This window comes from Choloepus didactylus, chromosome 9 (assembly GCF_015220235.1).
Source record: "Choloepus didactylus isolate mChoDid1 chromosome 9, mChoDid1.pri, whole genome shotgun sequence".
In the NCBI taxonomy this organism is placed as follows: Eukaryota; Metazoa; Chordata; class Mammalia; order Pilosa; family Megalonychidae; genus Choloepus; species Choloepus didactylus.
The window spans coordinates 64,658,206-64,675,353 of NC_051315.1; the positions used below are offsets into that span (position 1 = coordinate 64,658,206).

General features: G+C 38.2%; 1 protein-coding gene across 2 annotated transcripts in view; it reads right to left on the minus strand.

Moving 5' to 3' along the window:
- The window catches only part of ATF2 (activating transcription factor 2), a 122,415-nt gene extending 105,760 nt beyond the window's left edge, over positions 1-16,655 (minus strand). For both annotated transcript variants that reach the window (XM_037849244.1, XM_037849243.1), the window contains exon 1: positions 16,513-16,655. The gene's annotated coding sequence lies outside the window, so the exon portion shown is untranslated. The remainder of the gene's footprint in view (positions 1-16,512) is intronic.
- Between the last annotated feature and the right edge of the window lie 493 nt (positions 16,656-17,148).

Sequence of the window (17,148 nt, forward strand, 5' to 3'; positions counted from 1 at the left end):
TTTAGTTATACAAACGTAAAATGGAGATCATAAATGGAGCAGCAATTCAAAGGACAAATGGCTCTGTGGGATAGTGTAAAACTGCATATCTTCTAGGTAGAGATATATTTCTGCATATTACTTCCTTCAGATAAATATTTATTTTCTAGGTATGGCTTTCAATGGCCCTATATATATGGAAAAGTTCGTGTTATTTCAGCAGGTGTTCTCAAAAGATCAGGAACTAACAAAGCAATCCATCTTGCTAGAAAATAGCAAGATGGACTTGTGGTCTTATCTTCACCTCAAGCAAAATGCAACTAGACTAAGCCAACTGAATCTGACCCGTCTTACACATGCAACGTTAAGATAATCATCTAGAGTTTGAATAACATTAGAAATCATGTCACACACACATACACACCCACACATGCTGCAGACTATGAAAAGGTGAACAATAAAATACTTAAAAACATAAAAGTATACTGGATTTAAATCAAATTATGTTGGGGAAATGGAAAGAAAATGAGTTTAATAAGAAAAAGGAACATAAACATTTCCAACTGTTAAAGATAAGCTAATTTGAGTATTTTAAAAACCAATGAGAGTATCAAATCACTATGGTATTTAAGTACTTATAAATGGGTGGTGCTATTATTTAGAAAAATCACAAAATATACTTTTTGCAACTATTTAAATGTGTGATGAAAATTTTTAGAAATCAATTTAGAAATGTGTGAAAGTACAAAGTTTATCAAAGTTCTTTTCAGGAGTATAAGTGTACTATGCAAAATGGCCCCCTAAAGATGTCCACACCTTAATCCCTGGAACCTGTGAGTATGCTTTATGTTACACAGCAAAAGGGACTTTACAAAAGTAAAAAAAGATTACAGATCCTAAAACAGGGAGATTATCCTAGATTATACAGATGGGCCCAGTCTAATCACATGAGAGCTTAAGAACAGAGAACTTTCTCTGACTAGAGTCAGAGAGATTCAACAGAAGTCAGAGAGATTAGAAGCATGAGAGGGACTCAACCCGTCATTACTGGAAGGTACCAAATGGGAAGCATCCCAGTTTCTAGGAGAAAAGACCAGCCCATTCCCCAACTCCCTGACAGCCAATAAGGAAGGGGGGGACCCTCAGCCCTACAACCACAAAGAACTGAATTCAACCACCAAACTGAATGAGACTGGACACAGATTCTTCCCCAGAGACTACAATAAGAAACACAGGACTGTCAACCCCTTGATTCTGATCCTGTAAGACCCTAAGCAGAGGATCCAGCAGAGCCTACCAGGATTTCTGACATACAAAAACTGGGAGATGTTTTTGTACAAGTGTATTAAGCTGCTAAACTAATGGTAATTTGTTAGGCAGCAACAGAAAACTAACAGGGTGAACAAAAATTTTAAGGTGCCCTAAGTTGGACAGGCTTGTTGCCTCATGGTTTCAAAAGCAACAGCACCTTATAGACAGATTTTTCTCTGTGCTATAATTTCCTGCTTCTATTGAGGTCAAGCACCACTAAATGCAAACTAAATGATCCTAGAGCTCAGCTAGGAAAGAGCAATATGGTCATAAAAACAAACCTAAACCCAGGAGTTTGAAAACCTATAGCTATGAATTAATAGGACTTCATTCCCTTTTCAAGGTTAAAGTACATTTGAGTTTCTCTATTAGGAAAAATTTACATGGTATAATTTCACTAAGAACCTCTTCAACAAGAAATGAAAAAAATATTGACAGTGTTTTTAAAACTTCAATTTCCGTGTGAGACCAAGGGAAGAGATGTTTATTGGGTGCAAGATCTATATTTTTTGTGACACACTATATAATTTAACTTGTATGGTCAGTTTATTCAGACAACATGATTACATGGAACATTGAATAGGGAGTGAAATCTGGTTGGTTTGTACAGGTTAGTGTGAAGCCCCAATACATCCCAGAATAACTTGGGCAGAGAATAAAGATACAAGCCCCCTTAAGGGACTGGGGGAAAATGCAGAAATATTAAATTTCCCCACCTGGGGAATTAATGATATTCTCATAAGCATTGGAGGCTACCAATTTAGAAGGCTGAGACCTTGATCTTGGGGCTTGCCCTTACTAAGTTTGTTACTGGAAAGGAGAGGTTAAGCCTACTTAAAACTGTGCCTAAGAGTCACCCCCAGAGAACCTCATTTGTTGCTCAGATGTGGCCTCTCTCTCTAAGCCAACTGTGCAGGTAAACTCACTGACCTTCCCGCTACATCAGCATGACTCCCAGGGGTGTAACTGTCCCTGGCAACATGGGGCATGCCTTGTGGGGATGAACATGGCCCTGGTATCACGGGATTGAGAAAGCCTTCTTGGACCAAAAGGGGAAAGAGAAAGGAAATAAAGTTTCAGAGATCTCAAATAGAGTCGAGAAGTCATTCTGGAGGTTATTCTTATGCATTATATAGAAATCCCTTTAGTTTTTAATGTGTTGGGATAGCTAGAAGGAAATAGCTGAAACTGTTGAACTACAACCCAGTAGCCTTGATTCTTGAAGATGACTATATAACTACATAATTTACACTGTGTGACCATGTGATTTTGAAAACTTTGTAGCTCCCACTCCCTTTATACAGTGTACAGACAGATTTAACAGAAAAATGAGGACAAAAAGTAAATGAATAATAGGAATAAATGGGGGGTATGGGATGTTTTGGGTGTTCTTTTTTACTTTAACTTTTATTCTTATTATTTTTTGTGTACGGCAATGAAAATGTTCAAAAATTGATTGTTGTGATAAATGTACTACTATATAATGGAACTGTGAACAACTGATTGTACACTGTGGATGATTGCATGGTGAATATATCTCATAAAATTGAATTAAAAAAAAGAAATAAAAAAATGAACTCACTAGTTTTGAGGATGTAAAAAGGAATAAATGAAAATAATACATGTAAAATACATAGTACAGTACAAAGCACCCAAATAGTATCTGTTGTTTATTACAAGTTTTACTATATTTTACTTTGACTTTAAAAGTACATTTTCCTAAGGCTTATTTAATACCTAATCTTACTATCTTCTTTATTTTTAAAGTCAAAAAGTAAAACCTACATATTTAGTTACGCTTTTACACAAACGACTTTTAATTAATCTTTAATCCATGGATTTGATGTTATCCTTAAGTTTATTTGGTACATAATTCACTCATCATGTTTGCTCATTTATATTCAGTTCATTCATCAAGGAATTCAAACTCATTACAAGGGACAAAAAAATAAGCCCAGCTTTAATGAAGAAAGCAGCAGTTTTGATTCTTTTTCCCACTCAGTGACATATTAGATGTCCTTCACCCAAGAGTATACTAGTTTTGATGAAATTCCTTAAAGTTGAAAGAAAACATAAAGAGCATCACAGACTTTTCTTGAAATCACAATCATGAGTATAAGTATTTCAATAATGAAATCAGCCCAATAACCCAAAATATTCTTTAATAAAAAATATCAATAGTAACTTCCAGGAAGATGGCAGAATAAGGAGTTACAGGGACTCACTGCATTTCCAAAAACAGCTAGGTAGGTGACAGGCAGAAATTGTCCAAAACAACTGTTCTCAGGCTCCAGAGACCAGGGGAATACTGCACAGAATTCAGGGAAGAACAGGACAAGAGACTGAGAGACTGCAAAGAACTGTAACTCACTTAGCTATGGCTCCTGGTGCCCATCCTGCACCCTCGGGGAAAGCAACTTTGGTCCGCCTGGTCCCTGCCTGGCAGGCTGCTGTGGCCTGGAAAGGCCATGGAAGCCCTCCTTCCCAAGAACAGATGGGGACATGAACCCAGCTATTGGCTGACAAATTTAGACCACTGGGTCCCACTGCTTCAGCCCATTCAGGACAGATGCTCCACACCATTGTTTTGACTCAGGTCAGAGGCATTGCTGGCAGAGGGCTAAAGATACCCTGCCCTCTTAGGACTGCAGGGAATAGATTGCTAGTTAGCGCTACCTGATGGGCATGCTAGTAAAGTACACCCTTGGGGTGCTGAAATAAAGGCTTTTTGGCATCTTTCCTGACCCTATCCCAGAGCCTTTTGGAACTGGTTTGTGCCCCCAGCATGGGTCCCTGGCCCTGTTTTGCTTAGACAATACTGATGAGCCAACTGTTAAAGAAGAGCCTTAACACAAATCCAATCAACAATAAAATCCTAGATAAGAGAGAAACCAACCTTCAGAATAATCCTCAACAAGATAATCAGATGACCAGATAGCAGCAAAAAATTACAAGGCATACCAAGAAACAGGAAGATATGGCCCAATCAAAGGAACCAATTCAAAAGTTTGAGGTGATACAGAATCAGAACAACTAGTGAAAGATGTTCAAACAAATCTCATAAGTCAATTCAAGCAGATGAAGGAAAAAATGGCTGAAGAGATAAAGGATATTAACAGCACACTGGATGAGTATAAAAAAGAGTTTGAGAGCACGCATAGAAAAATAACAGAACTTATGGGACTGAAAGGTGCAACAGATGAGATTACAAATGAGCTAGAGGCATACAACAGCATATTTGAACATGCAGAAGAAAGGATCAGTGTCCTAGGAAACAGGACTTCCGAAATCGAACAGACAAAATAACCAGTAGAGAAAAGAATGGAAAACATTGAGCAGAATCTCAGTGAACTGAATGACAGCACAAGGTGCAAATACGCAGCTTAGTTGTTCCAGGAGAACAGAAGGGAAAAGGGGGAAAAAAAGTATTTGAGGAAATAATGGCCCAAAACTTCCCACTCTCATGAAACATAAACATACATATCCAAGAAGCACAGCGTACTCCAAACAGAATAAATTCAAATAGATCTACTCCAATACACGTACTAATCAGACTGTCAATTGCCAAAGAGAAAATTCTGAAAGCAGCAAGAGAAAAATGATCCATCACCATCAAGGGATGTTCAATAAGACTAAGTGCAGATTTCTGATCAGAAACTGTGGAACCAAGAAGGCAGTGATAAAATATATTTAAGATACTGAAAGAGAAAAACTCAACTAAGAATTCTTTATCTTGCAAAACTGTCTTTCAAAAATGAGGGTGACTGGAGAGAATGTGGAGAAACTGGAACTCTTATTTAGTGCTGGTGGGACAGTATAATGGTACAGTCACTCTGGAAGGAAGTTTGGTGGTTCCTCAGAAAACTAGATATCAAGTTACCTGGCAATTTCACTTCTCGGTATATACCCAAAACATCTGAAAGCGGTGACACAAACAGATATTTGCACACCAATGTTCACAGCGGCATTGTTCACAATTGCCAAGGGATGGAAACAATCCAAATGTCCTTCAACAGATGAGTGGATAAACAACATGTGGTATAAAAATATGATGGAATACCATGAAGCTATAAGAAGGAATGAGGTTGTGAAACTTATGACAACATGGATGAACCTTCAAGAGATAATGCTGAGTAAAATAAGCCAGATACAAAAATGAGAGATATTGTATGTTACCACTAATGTGAACTCCGCGTAAAGTGTAAAATAAGTGTCTTATAATGTAGAACATAGGTGACCTGGAGATAGACTGAAGCTAGTGAAGGAGGAATGATATGATAATGAGGGTGAACTTAACACTATGGGAATGGTCAGGTATGACTATGGTTGTTAATGGGATTATAAGTATCAGTGATGCATTGAAGGTGAACATGTTCGTAAATGGCTGCTTAATGGCATGTAACCCACACAGAAGCACCACAAACCTAAATAAGTGTTGGCATGATATACTTATAAGGTATGACACTGGTGCAGAGGGTTAACAACAGAGTGGTATGGAAAAACTACCCATTACATATTAAAGACTATATTTAATAGGAATATCATACCAACACTACACTAATACTAGGGATGAATAATTAGCAGCTAATAAGAGCTCTGGGATGTATTATGTTATGATGATTATTTAAAGTTGAGAGTGATGATGATTGTACAACTAAGTGAAGATAATGTAAGAAACTGACCATTTATCTTGGGATAGAATATATATTAAGTGAAATTAGGAACCCACTACATAACAAATCAAGCCCTTGATTTGAGGCTTGCTCTTGTGAAATTCAGGGTTGTAAATGGGAGGCTGAGCCCTCCTATAATTATGCCTAAGAGGCACCTCCAGGGAACCTCTTTTGTTGCTCAGATGTGGCTTTTCTCTCTCTAAGCCCAACTTGGCATATACATTCATTAACCACCCCCCCCCCCCCCCATTGAGGGTCATGACTCTCAGGAGAATGTCTCTCCCTGGCAACATGGGACATGACATGCAGGAATGACCCTGGCCCTGGCAAAGAGGGATTGAAAATGCCTACTTGACCAAAAGGGGGAAAAAAAGAAAGGTAACAAGCTGGGGTCACATCTCCATGGAAACAACCTAATCAAAACATCCTACCCACAATTAGTCTGCCCCCACAAGACTGGATTAAAGAACACAGCCTTTTATGGGGTACAGAATAGATTCAAACCAACACAGTGGTTAACAGCACAAATACAAGAATGTTCTTCCATGAACTAGAACAAATGTATGTCACTATTACAAGGTGCTAATAATAGAGTGGTGCGCTGGTTTCGAACTGTTACGTACACCAGGAAAGGCCATGTTCTTTTAATCCATTCTTGCGGGGGCAAACCTGTCCTGGGCAGAACCATTTGATTAGGTTGTTTTCACAGAGATGTGTGACCCAGCCCATCAAGGTAGGTCTTAATCCCCTTGCTGGAGTCCTTTATGAGAGGATAAAAGGCAGATGAAACTCAGAGAGCACAGAGAGACATTTTGGAGATAACCATTGAAATCAGAACCAGGAGAGAAGCTAAATGATGAAATCCAGAGTTTGCCCTGGAGGAGCTAAGAGAGGGCCCACAGATGCTTAGAGAGAAAACATCCTGGGAGAAGCAAGAAGGACCCAGAGGAGCTGAGAGAGAAAGCCTTTGAAATCAGAGCCCAGGAGAGAAGGACCAGAAGACGTCACCATGTGCCTAAGGAATCCCAGATGCCAGCAGCCTTTCCTCCAAGAGGGTATCTTCCTCTTGATGCCTTAATTTGGACATCTGCAAGGCCTCAGAATTGTAACTTGTAAATTAATAAATCCCCATTGTTAAAAGCCAACTCATTTCTGGTATATTGCATTCCAGCAGCTTTAGCAAACTGGAACCAGTGGTATATGGGAAAAATACACCTAATGCACACTATGGACTCTAGTTAGCAGTAATATTATAATATTCTTCCATCAATTGTAACAGAATTACCAGACCAATGCTAACTGTCAATGATAGAGGGGTATAGAGTGTATGGGGTTTTTCTTTTTGGAACTATGAAAATGTTCTAAAATTGATTTTGGCAATGAAAGCACAGCTCTGTAATTATACTGAGAGCCACTGACCGTACATGTTGGATAGACTGCATGGTATGTGAATAAAACTACTTAAAAATATGTATCAATAGTGCAATTTTTAAGTTAAACTTCACTTTTTACATGAGTCTTGATTATTCCCAGACCTCTAATCCCTAGGTAATAAAACGTAAGCAAATTCTTGTTTTATAGTTTAACGTTATATAAACTTTATATTCATATATAAGAATATGTAAATAGAAAGAATTTACAGATTAATGGTTATGAATAGGAATGGTGTTAATGCAGGTTTTACTAATAACATCATTTTAGACTTGGTCATATTTGTTATATGATATAATGTCCATAGCATTATTTTTGCTCAAATGTATAAAATGTACTTATCTATCATTGTTTTTTCCCTCACCAAAAACTTATCTTTTTAGAAGTAAAAAGAAAACAGAAATTCACAGCTCACCAAGAATTAGAATAATTCATAGCCATCCCCACTACTGAGTATATCAATAACAAATTCTCATTACACATAGAACACAAATATGATAGGCTATAAAGTATGTAGAATTCTCATTATAACACTGGCTGTACAACACCCTTTACCTCTTTTTCCCATTCTCAAAGTACGTCTAAATTCAAGTAAGTGAAAGTGATATTATTATAGGAATAGCTCTCAATCCAATATCAATATTTCAACAATCATTAAAAATTTATTAGTACCTTACAAGCAATTAAAACATGCTAGTGACTCTCAACACTGTGGCTGAGAAATGCTGCTATAATTAGTAAAGAATTCAAAAGAATAAACATTTTAACTGTGGTATTTTAATTTAATAATCTTCCATTATGGGGGAGGAGGAAAAATGAGAGGTCTCACTAGAATATTCATAAAGGGATGCTGAAGTAGAAGAAAATGATGGTTGGATTTTATGGAAAAGATAGCATCACAATTTTATTCTCACAAAATAGGAATATGCTATACTATACAAATTTTATACAGAAAAGTCTAACATGAGGAGAAGGGACTGTACATGAAACAAAAAATATGAGAGTCTCTGACACGGATTTATGAAACTCTAAGGTTAAGTTCCACCCCAAATTATAAGTTCCTAGGGAAAATTCAACTTTGTTCCCAAAGCTACCAAATGGGTGATTGCTGTACTACCTTCAGGCTATAACACATATGGGGAAAGGGGAGAGGTGTGCCTGATTACTATTTTCTGAATGAGCTTTAACAATAACAATTACCACACCCATTTACTGAGTACTCATTAAGTACCTGGCATTGCTTTAAGCACTATATATAAATAACTATTTGAATGCTTAAAAGACTACGAATTAAGATGCTCAACTTCACCAGCTATTCAGGAAATGCAAATCAAAACCACAGTGAGGTATCATCTCACACCTACTAGAATGGCCATTAACAATAAAACAGAAAATTACAAGTGCTGGGGAGGATGTGGAGAAAGATGCACACTAATTCACTGTTGGTGGGAATGTAGAATGGTGCAGCCACTCTGGAAGGCGTGTGGCAGTTCCACCAGAAGCTAAGTATAGAATTGCCATATGATCCATCAATTCCATTACTAGGTATACACTCAGACGAACTGAAAGCTAAGACACGAACAGACATTTGTAAACCAATGTTTATAGCGGCATTACTCATGATTGCCAAGAGATGGAAACAGCCCAAATGTCCATCAACAGACAAGTGGATAAAAAAACTGGTATACACACATGATGAAGTATTATGCAGCTGTAAGACAGAACAAAGTCACAGAACATATAACATGGATGAACCTTGAGGACGTTATGTTGAGCGAAGTCAGCCAGAAACAAAAGGACAAATACTGTAGGGTCTCACTAATATAAACAAACAGTAATGAGCAAACTTTGAGAGTCAAAAGCTGAGAACACAGGTTATCAGCAGATAGAAAGAAGGTAGAGATCAGGCATTTGATGCTGAAGAAGTATAGAATGTTCAACAGGATTGATTGTATAGACCCAGAAATGGACAGCATAATACTGTATGATAGCACAATATTTTAAGTACACTGAACAAAGATGTCTGTGAGTAAGTTGAAAGAGGAGTACTAGGGGCAAGTATGACACCATAAGGTAAGACAGACGATAAAGACGGGGACTGTATAACTTAGTGAAACCTAGAGCGGTCAACAATGGTGACCAGATATACAAATATAAATATGTTGCTACATATGGGAGAACAAATGAATGCCAACCTTGCAAGGTGTTGAAAAAGGGATGGTATTGGGGAAAATTATAATCAAAGCAAACTGGAGTCGATGTTTAACAGTAACTGTAATAAGCTTCCATTAAGTGTAACAAAGACAATATACTGAAGCTAAGTGTCTATGAGAGGGGGATATAAGGGAGAGGTACGGGATTCTTGGTACTGATGTTGTACTGACCTTATTATTATATTGTATTGTATGGTATTTTAATGTTTTTAATCTTTATTATTCTTTTGAAAAACCTGTTTTTAAGTAATGAATATGTTCAAGTGATGAATGTGGTGATGAATGCACAACTATATGATGATACTGTGAACAAGTGATTGTACACTGTGGATTATTGTATGGTATGTGAATATATCTCTATAAAATTGCAGTGAAAAATATAAACAGAGGGATACAACTGCTGGAGAAAACATGGAGAGAGGGATGTACCTTATAATTGTTTATGGGGAAGTAGAATGGTGTAGCCTACCTGGAGGACAGTGTGGTGATTCCACAAGAAGCTAAGTATGTGGGTGTCATAAGGTCCTGCAACCTTATTATGGGGTATATACTTGGAAGAGCTGAAAGGAGGGACATGAATGGACATTTGCACACTGGTGTTTATGGCGGCAGTACTCATGATTTGCAATGGATGGAGGTCGCCTAAGGATACATGGAATATGCATGCAACAGAATATTGCGCAGCTGCAAGAAGGAATGAAGCTGTGAGATACACAACTAGGTGAATGGATCCTGAGGTCAGCATTTTGAGTGAAGTACACCAGAAACGAAAAGACAAACATTATAAAGCCTCACTAATATGGACTAACTATAATGTGTAAACTCTGAGAATTGAATCTTAGAGCACAGCTCATCAGGGGAACACTTATTGTAATGGCCCCTAGATTGTAAGCTCTTACAGCAGCTACATCTATCCTGAGTTATAACGGTTATCTCTAAATTCTGAAATGCTGAGCTCTTTGTATACAACCTGGTCAAGTCTCTGGAACTTTGGGTATCTATGTGATACCCGAAACTCAGAACTAGAGGTCAGCAGCTATGAATGTCAGCATTATCTCATATAGTAACTGTCAGAAAAGCTAAAAAGTTCAGACCTCAATTAGAGATATGAATGAAACGGATCTGATTAGGACTAAGGGAAATTAGGCCAAAGGGTAAAGGATGATATTGACTGTGTTTTAAAACTCCAACTTCTGTGTGAGACCAAAGGAAGAGATATTCATATGATGCAGGATCTATATTTTCTCAGCACACTAAATAATTTAACTTGTATGGTCAGTTTATTCAAATTTTCTCAGCACACTAAATAATTTAACTTGTATGGTCAGTTTATTCAAACACCATAATTACATGGAACTTTGAATAAGAAGTGAGATCTGGTAAGTTTGTACAGGTTAGTGTGAAATAGCAATACATCCCAAAGTAATTTGGGCAGAGAATGAGGATATATTTGCAAGACCCCCATGGGGAATTGGGGAAAAATGCAGAAATACTGAACTTCTCCACCTGAGTTATTACTGATATTCTCACAAAAATTGAGGACTAACAATTTGGTAGGATGAGCCCTCAATCTTAGGGCGTGCCCTTGTAAAGTTTGTTGATGCAAAGGAGAGGCTGAGCCTACTTATAACTGTGTGTAAGAGTCACCCCCAGAGAACCTCTTTGTTGCTCAGATGTGGGGGGGGGGGGGCAGGGCTCTTACCCCCCACCCCCCAGTCCCAAGCCCATGTGGCAGGTGAATTCACTGCCCTCCCCCCTATGTGGGACATGACTCCCAGGGACATAAAACTCCCTGGCAACAGACATGACTTCTGCGGATGAGCCTGGACCCGCATCATGGGACTGAGAAAATCTTCTTGGCCAAAAGGGGGAAGCAAAATGAAACAGAATAAAGTTTCAGTGGCTGAGAGATTTCAAACAGAGTCAAGAGGTCACTCTGGAGGGCATTCTTATGCGCTATATAGATATCCCTCTTTAAGTTTTAGTGCACTGGAATAGCTAGAAGGAAATACCTGAAACTGTAGAACTGCAAACCCAGTAGCCTTGATTCTTTAAGATGAGTGTATAACTATACAGATTACACAGTGTGATTGTGTGACTGTGAAAACCTTGTGGCTCACACTCCCTTTGTCCAGTGTATGGGCAAATGAGTAGAAAAATGGGGACAAAAACTAAATGAAAAATAGAGTGGGATGGGGAGTGGAATGCTTTGAGTGTTCCTTTTTACTTTTTTTTTTTGGAGTAACAAAATGTTCAGAAGTTGATTCCAGTGGTGAATGCACAACTGTATGATGGTACTATGAATAGTTGATTGTAACTGTGGATGATTGTAGGGTATGTGAATATATCTCAATAAAACTGTGTTTTTTTAAAAAAGACCAGGAATTAGCTATTATCTTTAAAGATAAGGAAACAGAGTCACAGAACGGCTATATAATTTGTCCAAAGTGACACAGCTAATAAACAGTAGACCTGGCACAATCTGGGTCCTAATAACTACCCTAAACATCAACCATATACTTGCTATATGCCAGAAGAAGAAATCAAGGAAACAAAAACTTCAGTCAATGTGACTATAACATACACATTGCTTATTTTAATGATTACCTATATGGAAATTAATTTTTCAATTCATATGAAAGGAATCCTATGAAATCTATAACCCATAAAAGTTGCTCTTATATTAAAACAAATTATAACATGCTAGCTGTACAAATCATATAAAACATTCACTGTACAAATCATATAAAAAGTAACAGAATTTAAGGACAATGTTTACTAGACTTACAAATTTCAGTAAACTCTAAGAGAAATGATTAGAGTCAGTGAAGTAAAAGAAAACATAAAATATACTGTATCTGTCATAGCACATGGATTACTGGTAGATACATGAGTACAGAATGGTATGTCCAACTAAATAATTCTAGAACTGCTAAATCATGCAACTTATTCCAATTAGTAATTCCCAATCAATGAAGTAACACTACTTTATTAGTAACTACAACTCCACAAAGTTGGCAAAATTATGGCAATGTGGTGTGTTCATATTCTGATGACAGCGTAAACTTGCTCAATCTTTGGGGAAGGCAAAAATTTGGCAATTGCAGAAACATTTATCCTTTGATCTAGTAAGCTCATTTGATAGAAGAAAAAAGATATATGCACAGAAATGTTCGATTCAATGTTAAAACAGCCAAAATCTGTAAACAATTATTCTCTTGTTGGGCTTTTAAAATTGAGCAAATTTCAATACAGTCATTTGGTAACTATCATGTAATAATCAAATATTATAAAGGTTATATAACATGAGAAAATGTTAATGCCATAAAAGTAAAACAAAGAATTCATTAACCTTTATCTGTAATAATTCTGTTAAAACTAATGAATCTATACAAATTAGAAGGAAACAAAAATAACAAAAACATTATTGGGTTAGTTCGGCAAATTCGGAACTGAGTTCTAATAACACTGTTCTAACAATTGTTCAGTAAATGAAAGGAAACTCTGTAGCCCAAACATAAAAATTTTAAAAAACAAAGCTATACAATTGGAGAAACAAATCTATAAAACTAGAATGACAAAGTTGAATTTCAGATAGACAAACTAAGGAACATTTAGGGAATACATTTACAAATTTAAGGAAGATATTATAGAGGAAGGTAACCATATACCATCAAAATAACCAAAACATTTGGTATTTTACCAATTGGCTTTTGCAAATTACAATCACTCCTGTTTTGTCTTCCCTTACGAATCTTGTCGAAAATTTTTGTGGCAATACGCCACTATTAGAGTGTTTACTATTCCTTGGATATTAAGGCAGAAAAAAAAATGGTTGAGAACCACTGTCTTTGCTAAAATACAGATTATACACATAAGTGAATAGGCCTAGCCCCAAAAACATTTTGTTTATTTATATCCCTTCTTGCTGGGGGGAAAAAAAAAGTTTTTAATCACTTTACTACCACTGCCAAACGAAATGCCTTTTATCACTTTACTACTAATACCAAAAGGGGAAAAAATAAAAAAGCATTACTAAACATACTTAAAAATGAAGACAAATCTTCTATGAAACTATTTCTTACTATAGTTTCTAACCTTGTACGCCCAAAACAGAAAAAGGTAAATAAAATGTTTTGTGAGGTTTTCCCCTAGATAGAAATATATGAATGCTATCACTGCCGCCTCATCATTAAAAATTATATAAAGGGAACATGCAGCATTTTAGACAAATTATTAGCTTCAAGGAACAGGTGTGAGTGTAAAATAAATATCTGTGTTTATTTTAAACTACTGACTATAATAACGCAAAAATCTTTTTAATTTTTTAATGGTACATTTTAATTACAGAGAATAGCATAACAAGTGCTATATGTATTAATTTTTACAGGGATCAGTTGAATATCCAATTATTGTTATGCATTGAATTTTAAACGGGGTGGGGTGTTCTTATTTTACTTTTAAAGTAGGAAGGCTTTGACTACTTGTATCTACTTATATCATCTCTACAGAAATTTCAATCAGAATAACAAAGAGAAAGAAGTGCCAGCTTACAGACAGATTTTATGTTGGAAGAAAGAGCCAGAAGGCAAAATGAGAGGAAACAGTATGCATGGTTAGACCGTTTATCTGATATAATAAGATCTACTGATTTAATTTACCAGCACAGACATACAAATCATTAAAACCCAACTTTTCCAAACTATAAAAATTTAGGTAGAGAAAATGTAGATGATCTTTTGAGAGTTAATGCTAGTTATAGGTAACAGAAGTTTGATTTATAGTATAATAGCATTATAAAAACAATACTTGTATGGTTTCTAAATTCTGAATACCAGCACTCCTCTCACAGGTAATGAAAAAGTTTTGGTAATCCATACTGGTGATGGCAACACAACACTGTTAATGTAACTAATGCCACTGAATGTACACTGAAAATGGCACCTTTTTTTGTTATATAAATGTTACCATAATTAAAAAAAGGAGAAAAATAGAAAAAAAAAAAAAAGCTCCCTCTAAATTACTTTTAAAGAGCTCACATCTACCACTACTCCAAGTAAAAAAGTAAATGAAGGAATTTCTGGATTACAAAATGATAATACAGTGTCCAAAAATAGGAAATAAACATTCTAATAAGGTATTTAAAAAAATGATTTCCAGGAAATGCAATTAGATCTACAGAAAGCATGAGGTACTTTAAAATGCACACTTAAGTCCCTGGAAGCTTCTTCCTTACAGACAATTAAAATTACAAAATGTCTAAGTTCTAAATTACTACAATATTACATTTTAACTATTTTTAAAAAATTTAATGGGAGTAGCATCCTCTCAAAGCAACATCTAACATTTCTTGAGGAAGGCAGTAGACAACCCACGCTAAATTTGAAAGATTCTTACAAATTCTATCACAAAGATTGGGATTCTTAATTGTTATTCTTTTATAGATGACCTCAAAAATCCATGAACTTCCTTCTTTCTATTTCTTCATCTGCAGAACGGCAATTAAATACCATTTATTTAAATATTTTACAAGGATGTTCCTATAGTTTTCAAAAAAGTGTTTACACAGTGGATTCCTCAAGTCAGTGTAACAAATTTAAATATAAGCTATAACTGCTACTATATTTGTATTTCATGGCATTAACCCTTGTAGGTTTGACTTCTTATAAGTTTTTATAAATAAGGTTTTACCTTTATAATTTTGATACAATTGACCAAAGCTACATGGTTATTTAAAGGCTACGTCCAGAAATACTATTACTAACAATGCCGGTCGTTATGAATTTCTTCAAATAGGACCAAAAAATGTGCCCGGTGGAACAGATTTTCTTCTGTTTTAAAACATTGTTACAGTCTCCATAATTGTAAATTTCTAAGAAATTATACTTTCAACGTTATAATTCCTATTAGTCATTAGGCCTAAGGTCCAACAGGACTAATCCCTTTTACTCCATCATATTCACAGTAGTTTTGCTCTTGGCCTCACCGGTTTTAAGCCTCCGCTCTAAAGAAAGACAATTTTATACTACCTAGGGGCACAAAAATAGTCTCCAGCTCCTCCGCCCTCTCCCTCCTCCCAGCTTCAGTTCATCGAGCGAGCACAGGACTCTCTCTCTAGTCCCTAGGGCATCGATAAGAAGCACAGATTATTTCCCTAGAGAAGCTCTCCTGTCCACCCGGAGAGGGGGAAAATGGGGGAAATTGTCAGAAACAACCTATACTCATACCTCAGCCCCGCCCCACCGGGGAACCATGGTGGGTAGCGGGAGTGCGAGGGTGGCCGAAAGAACAGAAAAGGCCAGGCCTTCCAGCTCTAGCTTCTCCATACCATTCATTCCATCGGATTTCACCTCAGTCAGGGACCTGACCCTATTTTCAGTTGCGCCTCCCGACACTCCTCACCATCACCACACACATACATACAGTCCCCGACCGATATAGGTCCTGGGTGTGGAGACCACAACCGACCCTCTTTTTCCCAAGCCAAAGACCGAGGGGGGGGGGGGTCTCCCCAAGCCCTAGACTAACCCGACGTGTGCCCCAGAGGCCTCGGAATTGACCGGAGAAGGGGAAGACATATCGAAAGGAGGGATATGAGAAAAGAGCCGTTATTCCTCTTTCCTCTTCTTTAGAAAAGCGCCCGAGCGGGGAGGAGCCGGAACAACGAAAGCCAGTTACCTAATGACCCGGCTCGTCGGTCAGGCTCCTGAAGCCAAAGCCGAGCAGGCCGCTGAGGTGGCAGCACAGCCACAGTCGCCCCCCGGGCTAGAGACCGAAGCAGGGCGCCGGGAGTGATGGCAAGCAGGGGGTGGGGACTATGGTAAGCAACGTCGCCATGTTAGCGCCTTCTTTCTCCGTACACCTACAGTCTTCAGTGTTGCGGCCTTCTCCCCAACACTACTCACCTTTCCAGGTCACTAGCTCATGCGCCTTTCAGTCAGCCGAGAGCCCGAGCACAACCGTGTTTACAAACTACCTCTGGAGGAAAGGAATGAACCACACTTTAAAGGCCACGGGCTCCCACAGGCTTCCGTCCTCTCTCGCGAGATCGGACGGATGACCCTTCTCCCCGCCCCGCTCCCGGCACCCCCCTCTCTTCTCGCGCCCCTCCCCTCCACGCACACGCCCCTTCTTCCTTCAGCTACTGCTTCTCCGGGTCAGGTGACTCCGCCAGGCTTAAGGGAGGGGGCGGGGCTTCAGGGGGCGGGGAGGGGGGAGGGAGAGAAACTAAAGAACACTCCGGCTCTGGCGATTGGACAAAGACTCCGAAGGGCGGGAAGCAGTTCTGGAGGGGCAAGACCAGAGAGCCAAAGAAGCGATTTCCCCATACGCCCGGACCTATGGAAAGGTGTGATTGGCAGCCAACTGGAGGCGGGCGCAGATGCTGGGGCGCTCGAGCAGGTGGCGATTGAGGAGGGGTGTGGCGGTTTGCGGGGAGGAGAAGGGAACTCTGGAAAGACTGAGATTGGCCGGAGAGAAAGCGGGGTGAACCTTCGCAGCGCACCCCCGGAACCAGGTACTTCCGTTGCTGTCACTTTCCG